Source organism: Strongylocentrotus purpuratus, unplaced genomic scaffold, assembly GCF_000002235.5.
Source record: "Strongylocentrotus purpuratus isolate Spur 01 unplaced genomic scaffold, Spur_5.0 spur5_scaffold_8, whole genome shotgun sequence".
In the NCBI taxonomy this organism is placed as follows: domain Eukaryota; kingdom Metazoa; phylum Echinodermata; class Echinoidea; order Camarodonta; family Strongylocentrotidae; genus Strongylocentrotus; species Strongylocentrotus purpuratus.
In genome coordinates this window covers 12,654,052-12,666,310 of record NW_022145614.1, presented here as the reverse complement: position 1 = coordinate 12,666,310, position 12,259 = coordinate 12,654,052, and the positions used below count along the sequence as shown (strand labels likewise).

The 12,259-nt window shown below is 37.5% G+C and overlaps 1 protein-coding gene across 1 annotated transcript in view; it reads right to left on the bottom strand.

Annotated features, from left to right (window-relative positions):
* LOC100888790 (probable xyloglucan galactosyltransferase GT15) overlaps positions 1-12,057 on the bottom strand; it is a 50,750-nt gene extending 38,693 nt beyond the window's left edge. Inside the window, exon 1 of the mRNA XM_030975267.1 lies at positions 11,907-12,057. The gene's annotated coding sequence lies outside the window, so the exon portion shown is untranslated. The remainder of the gene's footprint in view (positions 1-11,906) is intronic.
* Positions 12,058-12,259: the final 202 nt, after the last annotated feature.

The following is a 12,259-nucleotide window of genomic DNA, read 5'->3' as shown; positions in this document are numbered from 1 at the left end:
ATTTCATCATTACCCGTCGATAAAAACATCACATGATTTCAGTTTAATTTGTCTAGCTTGTCAGTGCATCAATATAAATGTGAGAACTTATCAACAATGTCAACGTATTTGAAAAGAAAACAAATATTTGTTATAAAAATAGAACCCCATGATCTATCACATAAACATTACAACTAAGGTGAATTTCAAGTACAGTCTTTAAGTAACTCCAGGTGCGATGCACAAGCCGCAACCTTTCTCTGGTAATGGTGCATGTCAACAGTGTATATTTCGGATGACGCGGACAATATTACTAAGGGGCTGTAAGGGCTCATGAACTTTTCTCTGCCCAGACATTTTTTGTTAAACCTCAAAGGTTATTTATAAGGTGGGAAGGACGTCTATCTCTGCATGTACCTGATCTTAGCCCTAGATAAAGTCTGTCAAGAGCCACGTCCCATCCACGGCCCCGGTGAAGAGAATCGGGAGGTTACCAAAATATCGTAACATTCATGCTTCTTGGCTAAAATATGAGATATTACCCTTAGCCTTAGTCTGAGGTCGACTGGCCTTGCGAAGGGAGGGCGTATCTCGGTTTTAAAGCGGAACCTTATTTATTATGGGTATGATGGGAAATAATGTATCTGCACCTGTTATATTTAAAGCGAAGATAGGGTTATTGTAGAGTTGAACAATATTAATTTGGGAACTTTCTCATTCTTTTCCTATCAGTTTGGAAGACTATCATAGCACAAATGTCCCCTGAATGCTCTTCGAATGACTTCGTATTCGAAATATGACTTGAAACTAAAAAAGACGTGAAAAGTTTGTACGAAACATTCACGCCCCGTGTAAGTACTGTATAGTCGCATATAGTTATGTGTGCAGTTAATGTGACTTACAGCAAGACTCAATCAAATTTCTATATTTGTTAACTCTAAAACACTAATTGTTACGTACTACATAATCAATTTTCCCTAATTTCTTACAGAGTTTTTACTTTCATGATGTAACTGCATGCATGACCAGAACTCAACTTTGTCTTTAAAGAAGATGACCTTAAAGATAAACTCCAGTACTGGTTAAAAAAAAAAAAAATTCTCACAGAATCAAACGAAACTTACACTGAATGTTCATGATTACAAATAAATGACATGTGCCAAACAATGTTGGAAGAAAATGTATACTGGCTGAGTAATGAGCATAGAAAGACAAGGAAATCAAGGTAGTACTAGCCCCGACACCATGTGTGTTGTCCCATATATAGCTTTCTATGTGAGTGCTTGTTACTTTACCAAGACTCGGTCAAATTTATTATGATTTTGATGACTCCAGAACCTTGCAGTGCACACCAATACTTGCATGCTACATGATCAACTGTTTCTGATCCTTTCCACACCTTTTCTTTCACAATGCAATCGCATTACCAGTACTAAAGTTTGTCTTTAATGTATGATGGGTATGACGGGTAATACAAGGATTGTATACGGTAACTGGTTAATATGCACCTGTTACAATTTAGAGCAGTCTTGTCCTTAAGTTTAGACGACTGACATTGGAGAGTGTTGATTTCTTTTTTACTGATTATTTTTCTGAGCCCCTGAATTTTTTTTACTGCAAGCTTCAGTAAATATATAAAGAATTTAGTATCCTTGGAATAACGACAAATGTATCCAAAAAGAAAGAATCATCTTCATAGCCAAAACCGGCAGTGGAAAAGGGTGCACAGGGCTAAATAGGGAAAGTCACCACCTTTTTGATGAAAAAAAGGACCTAATTCGACGATGTAGGTCAAGAAATGGGAAGAAATCTAGAACTGAGAGGAAATGGGAGGCGGGGAATACACTCTTATGACCAAGTAAACGCGGCAGAATTAGAGTAGATGAGCGAGGGATGGAGGTCGGTTACAGGTGGCACAAACAGACAAGAAGGGGGGCAGCTATGGGGGGGGGGGGAATTCTCCGCCACCCCACATTCTCCATATTTTCCTATCTCTCTATAACCCTCTCTTTTTATCAATCTACCTACATAATTATGGTTGTAGTAGTAGTGGTAGTTATTTTACCCGACTGTGAAAAATGCTTGTTCGTAAACAACCAGAGCAGAGGACCGACGGCTTTAGGTCTTCTCCGAGGGACCTGGTAATGGGTATTATCTATTAATGCCTTACCAAAGGGCACTAGCGCATCGACTTGGTTTCGACTTGGTTTCGAACCTACCTACCTATCCAGCTATCTATATATTTATACCTCCTTCCATATATACATCAATATAATGTATTGTCTTTGCCCTCCCCCCCCCTCTTTCTATCTCTCTCTCTCTCTCTCTCTCTCTCCATCTCTCTGTCTTGTGAGTAGATCATTAGAGCGCATGAATTTGTCATCGCCATCGACTGTTAGATACAAACACAAGGGTAAAGGAAGAGCACTTAATAAATTGAATTTTCCAATTTATCTCTTATCATTGTTCTCCATGGAAATTTGCAACTCATCTGCCTGTTATAGAGTGGGACGATTGGGTAGAGGAAATACGGCATTACAGTCTCGGCGGTGGGCCGTTTTTATAAATGTATCATCTGCCTGAAGGGTCGAACAAAGTATGAAACAAAAATAATGGCTAAATTGATGGGGCATGACTTATGATTAACAATATTTATTTTGGTTACGAGGAGGCCTGAAGGCCATGGATACATGATCCAATTTAATACAATTAAGGAATATCATGCCTCATGGCGTAAGTACGGGTTGGAAAAAATGTCCACAACAGGGATAATGTTTTGACATTTTGCAACATCTTTCGACTAGAACAAGATGCCATTCAGCATCTCTAGGATTCGATGTACATTTAGCAAAGGTCATACGTCCACAATCCTACAAATGTCCTACAGCAATCCTACGGTAGGGACTTGGTGGTTTTATCGGACCAATTCGAATTAAGTCCTACTTAATAAGTCAGTGTAACGTCTCATCATGGACTTACTAGTTGACAACTAGTAAGTCCATGGTCTCATTCAGATTCTATATTTTAGCTAGGGCTAGTTAGTTCAGAGAAGATTTGTATCGTTAACTTCTATCAGGTGTAGGCATATCGGATGTAACAAGATCTTGGCACCAATGGCAATGGTATGAACTATGAGTGAACCCGAAATCTAGCAAATTTTTGCAGAAACTTACTTTTTATAGAATCTAAACAACTAAACTTTTCCATTTAAACCTCTCTTTTTACTCAGGATGTCCATCCCTCTAAGTTCACGGGATAATGATAAAGGAAACACAATGTCACAATGCTTTCTTTGATTCCAGATGAATGAAATAATCAGACCGAACAAATTAAAACACAAACATCTTACAACAATGACGGAAATAATATCTTTATCGGGATTGTGAAATTGAATATGTCTGTTTAATTATTAAAAAGTTGTAGAATAACCTCCAGACATGGGAAACCGATTAGCAGAATCAGATGTAACGATTACTCATACTTAAGCAAACAGTACATGGGGATTTGTATTCTTTAACATGACGAGATTGTGATTATTCCCAGGATTATTCCACCCCAGTGAGTACTAAGCCCGTCTATTTATTACAATATACTGAAACAAATCTAGCGAGAAAATTGTGGACAGGGGGATTTATTATTTATCTGTGACAGTAACGGAACAATGATCTTAGAAGTAATATTGAAAAGCCTCTTATTTTGGTCGTTCAACAGTGCGTGGAACATTAATGGTTATGGAACATAAAACATGATCCCGATGATAAAGGAAGGTTTAACAAAGCAAAGAATTGATTCAACCGCAGCTGTCTACACGAAATACATGTGGTTTTTATCTCAAAAGAGAGAGATAAAACTCCTTTTTTATGAATATAGTGAAAATAATCAGGTTTTTATCTCAATGCGGTCTTCACAAGGGGGTTTGCATTCAATGTAAAATCATAATTGCACGCAGTCTACATGCATTAGGCTATCTCATGGTGTCATATGATTTGGTGTGCTGCATAACATCTTGAAGGAACCTTGCCAAATTAAAAAGGTATAAAACCAAAGCGAAAAAGTATGATATCAAGTTTTCGAATAATGAACACGCATTTAAAAGGGGCTATCACATTCTAAGCAATGACCAATTTTCACAACTTTTACTAAATTAAATAAGGTTAAAGTAAATTACCCATACATTTTGGTCAACACTTAAATATCGCATAAAATATAAGCACGTAATTACGCATCTTGGGACTAATAACCTTAATGTGTATCCTTCGTTTTTACTTGAGTAACGATTGTGTCCCCGTCTTCGGTAAGCATCTTCAGGAAAACATCAGGTTCATGGGACTGACATATCGTTGGTTAACGGGGGATTCATAAGGTATTTGGGAATAGACTTTGGTATTGATTTAGAAAAGCTTCCGGATTTCAACTACGACAGAATATTTGATAAACTAAAAAGGCAAATGATATCTTGGTCGAAACGTAACATTTCTGTTTTTGGTCGCGTGGTCTTGGTGAAATCACTGCTAGTCTCGCAATTTAACCATTTATTTATGTCCATTCCTAACCCTTCTGAACATCTTTTAAAAGCAATAAATGTCTCTTTTTTTAAATTTATTTGGAAAGGGAAACCTGATAAGATTAGCAGAAAACAGATGGTTTGTTCTTACGAAAATGGTGGATTGAAAATGGTTGATGTTGTACAATTTTCTAGAGCTTTAAAACTGACCTGGATTAGAAGAATATTGTTGAACTCATGTGAAGACGTTACCCATTTAATGTACGCTTTCTTACGTCCACTATCATCATTGGAATGGGGTAAAGGTGATATATATTTCACTAAATTATCATTTATGCTAAGAAACTGTTTTTGGAAAGAACTTTTCCAAATACTAGCTTATTTTGTCCGCCAGGTTCAATGTACTACTACTCCTTTTTGGAAAGCTATTTCTATTTGGTATAATTCTGAGATTAAAATTGGAGGAAAGGGTATATTTTTAAAAGAATGGTGTGATAAAGGTATTCGATTTTTAAACGATTTACTAGATGATCAAGGACACATCTTAGCAAGAGAAGAGTGTGAAAAAAAGTTTTCAATCAAAATACAGTTTCTTCATTATTATGCACTCTGTCAAATAATTAAATGCAAATACAAGTCCCAATTGGAAAGTTGTAATATGAAGGTAAATGGACCATTGTGCCCTGCATATATTTCATGCTTGTTGAAAGATGAAAAAGGATGTAGACATATTTATCAAATTATGTTAAAAGAAAAGGATGAACATTTGAATAAATTATGTAATAAATGGCATGCAGATGGTGTATTATTTGATGATAAATATATGCAATATTATTTCAGGGTTATGTTTCGCTGTACAACGCATACAACAGTTCGGTACTTTCAGTACAGACTTTTGAATAAGATACTATATTTGAATAAAGATCTTGTGAAAATTAACATAATTTTAAATAAGAACTGTTCCCTTTGTGGAAGAGAAGAAGAAGATATGGTACACTTTTTTTACTCCTGTAACGTGACCAAATTGATTTGGAGTCGTTTGACTGACTGGTTAACTATTGTAACACGCTGTAGAATAAAACTGTCCTTAATACATGTTTTGTTAGGTTACATTGAAAAAAGAAATGATGCTTTAAACTGTATAATAATTTGGACTAAACAACAATTATATTTTTCTCGAATACAAAAGTCTGTACCGTCCTTTCGGACAATAAAACAATATATCAAGAATAGTTACACAAATGAGAGGCAAGTTAGTATATTTGCTAACAAAACTGACAAATTCGATAAAAAATGGATAAATTTTGAGAGGATTTTGATCCTTTAATAGGAGTATATTGAATTTCCCATATCATTTTCAGTCATGATGTTGCATTATTATTTAATATTTGTTTTTCTTTCCCTTATCTACATGTATGTTCTGTATATACAGTATTATGGTTGATATTCGTTATGTATATCTTATTATGAAATATTGTATGATATTCATTGGAACATGTGTTCAAATATGTTATCTTGAGATTGATTTTCAATAAATGGCCTGTTGGAGGGTCCAAAAAATGGAAAAAAAAAAAAAAAATCTTCAGGAAAGGGGGCAGAGACATCCCCAAAGGAGGGAGATTAACCCATCGGAAGGGTGCAAGGATGGGGTCACTCTAATCTTCAGACTCAAGAAACCACTCACGGATTGATGGATGCACCCACCATGCCCACAAGACCGTGGTTGTGATTATGGAGGTGGAAGCTCTCACTCTCTCATTACTTAAAATGCTTAAAGGGAAAGTCAGCAGAAAAAAGTCTTTCGAATCTCAATTTTACTTTTTTTTATGACATACCAATTAAAAGTTGTAATTGTTCCAACCTGTCATTAAAAATTGAGGCAATAGCATGACATGGGTCCAGCAATAATAGCTATAGATATGGTGGCATTGGTCGGGGGGGGGGGGTGAGACTAACTAGTCAGGTGAAAAATGAGGAGCATAGCGATCGAGCAGAATGGATGTGGAGGGAACATTATTCTTCTAAAACAAAAAAAGAAAAAGAGAGAGGGGAAAGAGGGGACATGCTGAAACAAAATTTGCTTAAACCTCTCTCACATTCTCTCCTAATAAGGGGCATTGTAAATTCGCATTTTATCTTCAACTCCACAAGCCCCCCCCCCCCCCCCCCCTTCAATCATCCCGTAATGAAGGTGCCCCCTCAATGTATGGACTCCCGCTAGGCCACTGCAAACATTCAAATGTTGCATGTCGTCAATCCCATCATGTTTGGGATATTTTCCTCTCCCGCAATCTGTTGATCTTACGAGGATATCCACGTCAATTACCGCCAGATCGGCGAGGGTGCAATATGAAATCGAGATGAAATATTAGAGATATGTCATGAGTGTTTGTTCGATTGAGCGGCGGATCGGGAGAGATCACATACCGGCGGCGATACATGACTTATAAATCTTCCCCTATTTACATTCAGCGATGTGTTTGTCCTGCTCCTATGCCCCCCTCCTATTCTCTCTCTTTCTATCTATCTCTCTTTCGCAGTGCCGTTCTGCCTTAAAGAGAAGGTTGAGTTCTGGGAAGAGGTGAAAAATAATTTGTGAATATTACTCATTCTTATTATGCAAGTATGGAAGAACATCAGTCAAGACATGGTCCCTGAAAAGCGTGGCTCTTCAAATGCCTTCATATTCTAAATATGCATGTAACATCGTAAAAATCGGGGGGTCGGCTTTTTACGCCACGTGTTCGTGTAGTCCCATATACATCTTTCTGTGCAAGTGTTTGTAATTTTACCAAGACTTGGCCAAATTTCTTATCATTTTGATGATTCCAGAACCTTGCAATACACACAAATTCTTATATGCTAGATGATCAACCTTTTCTGGTCGGTTCCACACCGTTTCTTTCACAATGCAATCGCATGACCAGAACTCAACTTCATCTTTAAAGGTAATACAAATTTTTGGGAAATTTGAAAATTTGGTGGATAGTGATTCCTTACAATTTTGATATATTTGGATGCCCCTGTGGATGTATTATAAGCACTAGAAAATTTAGTAAATTTTGATAAATTTCAAATAGCGCCTACGGCAGTATAATGGTACCTGCGACCATGAAAATCTCAGAATGTGTAGTTGTGATATATAATTTTCCAACGGGAATAGCTAATCGGTCGATTTTAGTCAAGAAACATTGTTTTATGGCTTAATTAATATCTTGACCTTGAGAGGGAGCTATACAACATAAAGAGTGTATTATTTTCAATTTCATAACTTTAGACTCGATTTCAACGGCGACAACGATCACTGAATTGTTAGAGATCGCTTATGCTTCCAATATGTTAATTTGAACCAAATTCATGACCCCATACCAAAACTTTGTATTACCTTTAAAGGCAGAACGGCACTGAAAAGTTTTCCCTCTGTCTTTTCCTCCTCTCTCGCTTCCCCTTTTCTCCACCCCTCTCTATATTACGTACTTTCGTCCTTCTTTCTACATGTAATATAATAAACTCCATAAAAATGACTATATATCATTGTAATTTACATTTTCATTTATCATTGTAATTTACATTTTAATTTATCATTGTAATTTACATTTTAATTTATCATTGTAAGTTACTGCTTAATCTATTTTGATAACTGTTCATTTCCACTCAACATACCCAATATACCCTGTGTATGTTTTCCCTTACGCCCCCTTATCTGGCACATTGGTATAAAAAGACTCAAGATTCAATGCATTCAAGTCCGGAAGATCCATAGTCAAACTACGGGAAGTCAATGATAAGATCTGCCACAGGAGTCAGGACCCTTATTACTATTGAGGTCCATATAATCTAGTCTAATTACCGCAATTCGATAGCAATGCCGACAAAGCCATAGTGCTCATACACTTATACGATTACATCGTTGTCATTACCCAATTAACAAGCCGTAGTTAAATGCTAATGACTTTAAAACAGGGACATACAGTATAATTGAACAAATTACACAGGCTTATATTTATAGGCTCGATAGAAGTTACCGGCCGAGAACGCTATGACTGATTTTGTGTAGATGAGTTTAAAATTACGGTTGAAGTATATCCCCCCCCCCTCCCCCCCCCCCTCTCTCTCTCTCTCTCTCTCTCTCTCTCTCTTTGGTTTAACAAATTTAGAGCCAGGAAAAAACTTGATCACAATCATGTCCTCTGATTATAAGTTCACTGTTATTAGTCCCATTTCCGTTGAAGGGGAACCTACATCTTTATTTTTAGAAAACAATGTGTACCAAATATTCACTATAAGCCATTACGTAATTGCTAGTTAATTCATGAAATTAAGGAATTCCTTTCGACGCGATTAATAAAAATATCTATGTATAGCTTATTAATACATATTATAAGAATAACTGGATACATAATATATATATATATCACAGAAAGTACGATCCATCTTCACCACCAATAAAGTGATTTGTAATCTTCCCTGAAATCATTACTCAGCAGTCTCGGGTCAGATGTCTGTCAACTTACAAAGCCCTCATATTTTGAAAACACGAGTGTGGGTGGTCAAAATAATTTTAAACCTGTAATGAGGATACATATGGCATAACAATTATTGGCATATTGGCATATAGCCAATTTTCCTACTTTAGATAGGAGGGGGCCGGGGGGCTACAAATTAATATGAAGAAAATCAAGTTAAGCCCCCCCCCCCCTCCCCCTTACCCGAGAAAAGGTCTTCAATGTGACTGCTTTGTCGACCATGTTAGTGTTCTCAAAGCTTAAAACTTAAATTTCGTGGATCTAAATTTTGAATGGGGGTCAATCTTCACCCCCCCCCCCCCCGTGACGCTCCTAGTTACTCGTACATATTTTTTTCGAAAATAAAGATATTAGGTCCACCTTCAACGTAACGAAAGGGACAAGGGTTCTAGCTGCTCCCCATCAATCGTCAATCAAGTGCGACTGTGCGACTGTGAGCCTTTAATCAGATAATCCTGCATATTCTCAAAAATATATGGCTTCATGTAAACGATTATCAGTGGTCTCTGCTCTGGTGCATTCAAGGTAGTGATAAAATCGTATCCACACTTTTAACTGCCGTAAATATACTCATTACAACGAAATCACAAATAATAAGGGAACCATTCATCAATATAACTAGCCTATAGTAATTCGAAGTTACATCAAACGCACAACAAAGGAGAGTGGCAATTATTTTTATGACCATCCTTCGCTTTTTGCTTCTGTATGTCTTCGGCCAGGGGTTGAGACCTGGGGATCGAGACACCGAACTGGTTTCAATGGTTCACCATTATTATTATCCTTTGATAAATCATCAGCAAAGGTATAATATTACAAATGAGATCACAATCCACTCGACTATTTCGCCAAATTGTACCCACTAATTCTAGTAATGATTTTCAGGATTACCGAAGCGGGAAAACGGGAAATGGTGGGGGGGGGGGGGGCAGGCCTACGAGCAGGACGAGGGAGATATGTTTTTCCACTCCTTGCCTAGTAGAGGGAGCGTGTACGCCGATGTTTTTATTATCATTTCGGTACCCCCAAACCTTTTGAAGAAGATATTGTGGAGTTCAAGACAAATGACGCATACGAATAAGATATAGTAAAATTGCCTTTCTACAAAATCTGCGGGTTTGAGCCCAAAGCTTCACAATTGTAAAAAGTCACGCTCGCAGACATCATAAATGGCCCCCAAAACGAGTCAGAGAATTGAGAGAATATGAAGAATGTATCGAGAGAGACAGGCGGAGACAGATATACATGTACGTCCAAAAGCTTTCATTGTTAGGAAAACATCGATCATTTCAAGTATAGGTAAATGTTTTTCGTTTTGGAACTGAATAGAGTGGGCGTGTCGCGTGCCGCATTCAATAGACGAGATGTTCTGTGCAAGCCAGCATCGTATCATGAACAAATTTGAAGGAAGCTCTACAAATAAAGGAATTCATTCGGTTGTCCTCGAGAGCATTTTGCGATTCCTTTCATTGAAATCATTTATTTGTTTTCATGTCTGGTCTCTACTCCTTCCAGGAAGAAAAGTGTACACTTTAAACAATATCCTGGTTGCACTACGTCATATTCCCGTCTATTAAAGAGTAGGCCTACATCTTAAATGTGCTCGGAGACAGAAGGACATTTTAACTCATATAATAATTTAACACGAGAATACACGTAATGCCATTCTAGCTCTCAACAGCATCATGCTGGAAGCATTGTAAGCTAGAATTATGAGGAGTCTACGGACCAACGGCGAATGAAAGTCTATAGGACCAGTAAAATATCCATTGTCCATTAGTCAACACAGTGCGATCATATTCCACATTAGGATGAAGACAAATTTCATCAACTGTTCAAACTCAAAACTCCATCCTATAAAAATAGGCGGTGAATAAACAACCCAACCAGCCCCCCCCCCCCCCCCCAAAAAAAAAAATGAAGACCAACGACCAGTCGACCAACTTTACTCCGTAACATTCACTCAACGGAACAACAAAAGTTTACTGAGTTTTTAAAGTTTTTCTACAAGGCTCTACATTTTCAACTTGTCTTCACCATTTCAAACTCTGCACAAAGAGTGAGACGGGTGCCAGCCTGAACCTAGTTATATTATCGGACATCGACTCTAAATTCAAAACGGAATTAGGGCAAATCAGAGGAGAACGATCGGAAACAAGCTTCTCACAGGGGAAGTGTATTACGTAAAAGTCTTCCGAACTCTACAATTGTACATCCACAAACCTGACGAAGACAAACAAATAGTAGAAGTATAGCTATTGTTCTGTGTAATAGGATTGCAAAGTACCTAGCCGCTGCTGCATGGCTGTAATATGACATTAGTTTATAAACATCGGGTAGCATACATGTCATGTTGAGGTCAAAATCCATGAAATAAAATCACCCGTCTGATCATTGTGATTATAAAGATAGATTTATAACTGAGAGGACTTTGCATTGGCAATAGGTGACCACAACACAAAGACAAGCAGACAACCACACAACACCATTTTATGAATTGGATCTGGGCTAAATCAACATTTAGACCCTGGAACTTGTCAGTGCGAAAGAACAAAATATAAGCATTACATTGTAGACAGAAATTCAACATGGGTTTTTACATGTAAATGTACATCATAAATGAATACAACTTTACATAATAGGCTATACTTTATGCGAATTCTGATAAAACTAAAAAAATAGGCAAATGCAAAGCATGAAGCAACAGCTCTCGAGATCGAGTAAATGCAGCGACCCACGAGCTCCTGTCCCGCCTCCCGCCTATCAAGCTACCGCTGCACTGTGACATCGACAGTGGCATGCATGTTCTTTGCTTGCGTGACTGCTAAATTTTAAGGAGAAAGACAGAATTCAGGACATAACTTAGCGGGGGGAAATAAATCATGAACTGCCTGTACCTGCAACTGTCTTCACGTGAAATCCAAGGTTCTAAAACAAATACATCTGAAACAGAGGTTGGATCCATCCGATGCTAGTGAAATTCACAGAGCAGCTAGCAGGTCCTTGCAAAATCCAATGCACGATCGGTCAGCGATCGCACTGATTTTGGAAGTAACAGGTGCACAGCTGTCGTCTGCTACTGTGTGATATTTTCCCGCCGTTGATGGGGTACAACAACATTACATACAAAGAGATTCGATCATACACAGTAGAGGAAAGGAAATGAGAATAAGTTTTGATGATCGGTGATTTATGATTGTTTTACGTGACTACTAAGAAAGCATGAATATGCTTGTAACTTTGTAAGTAA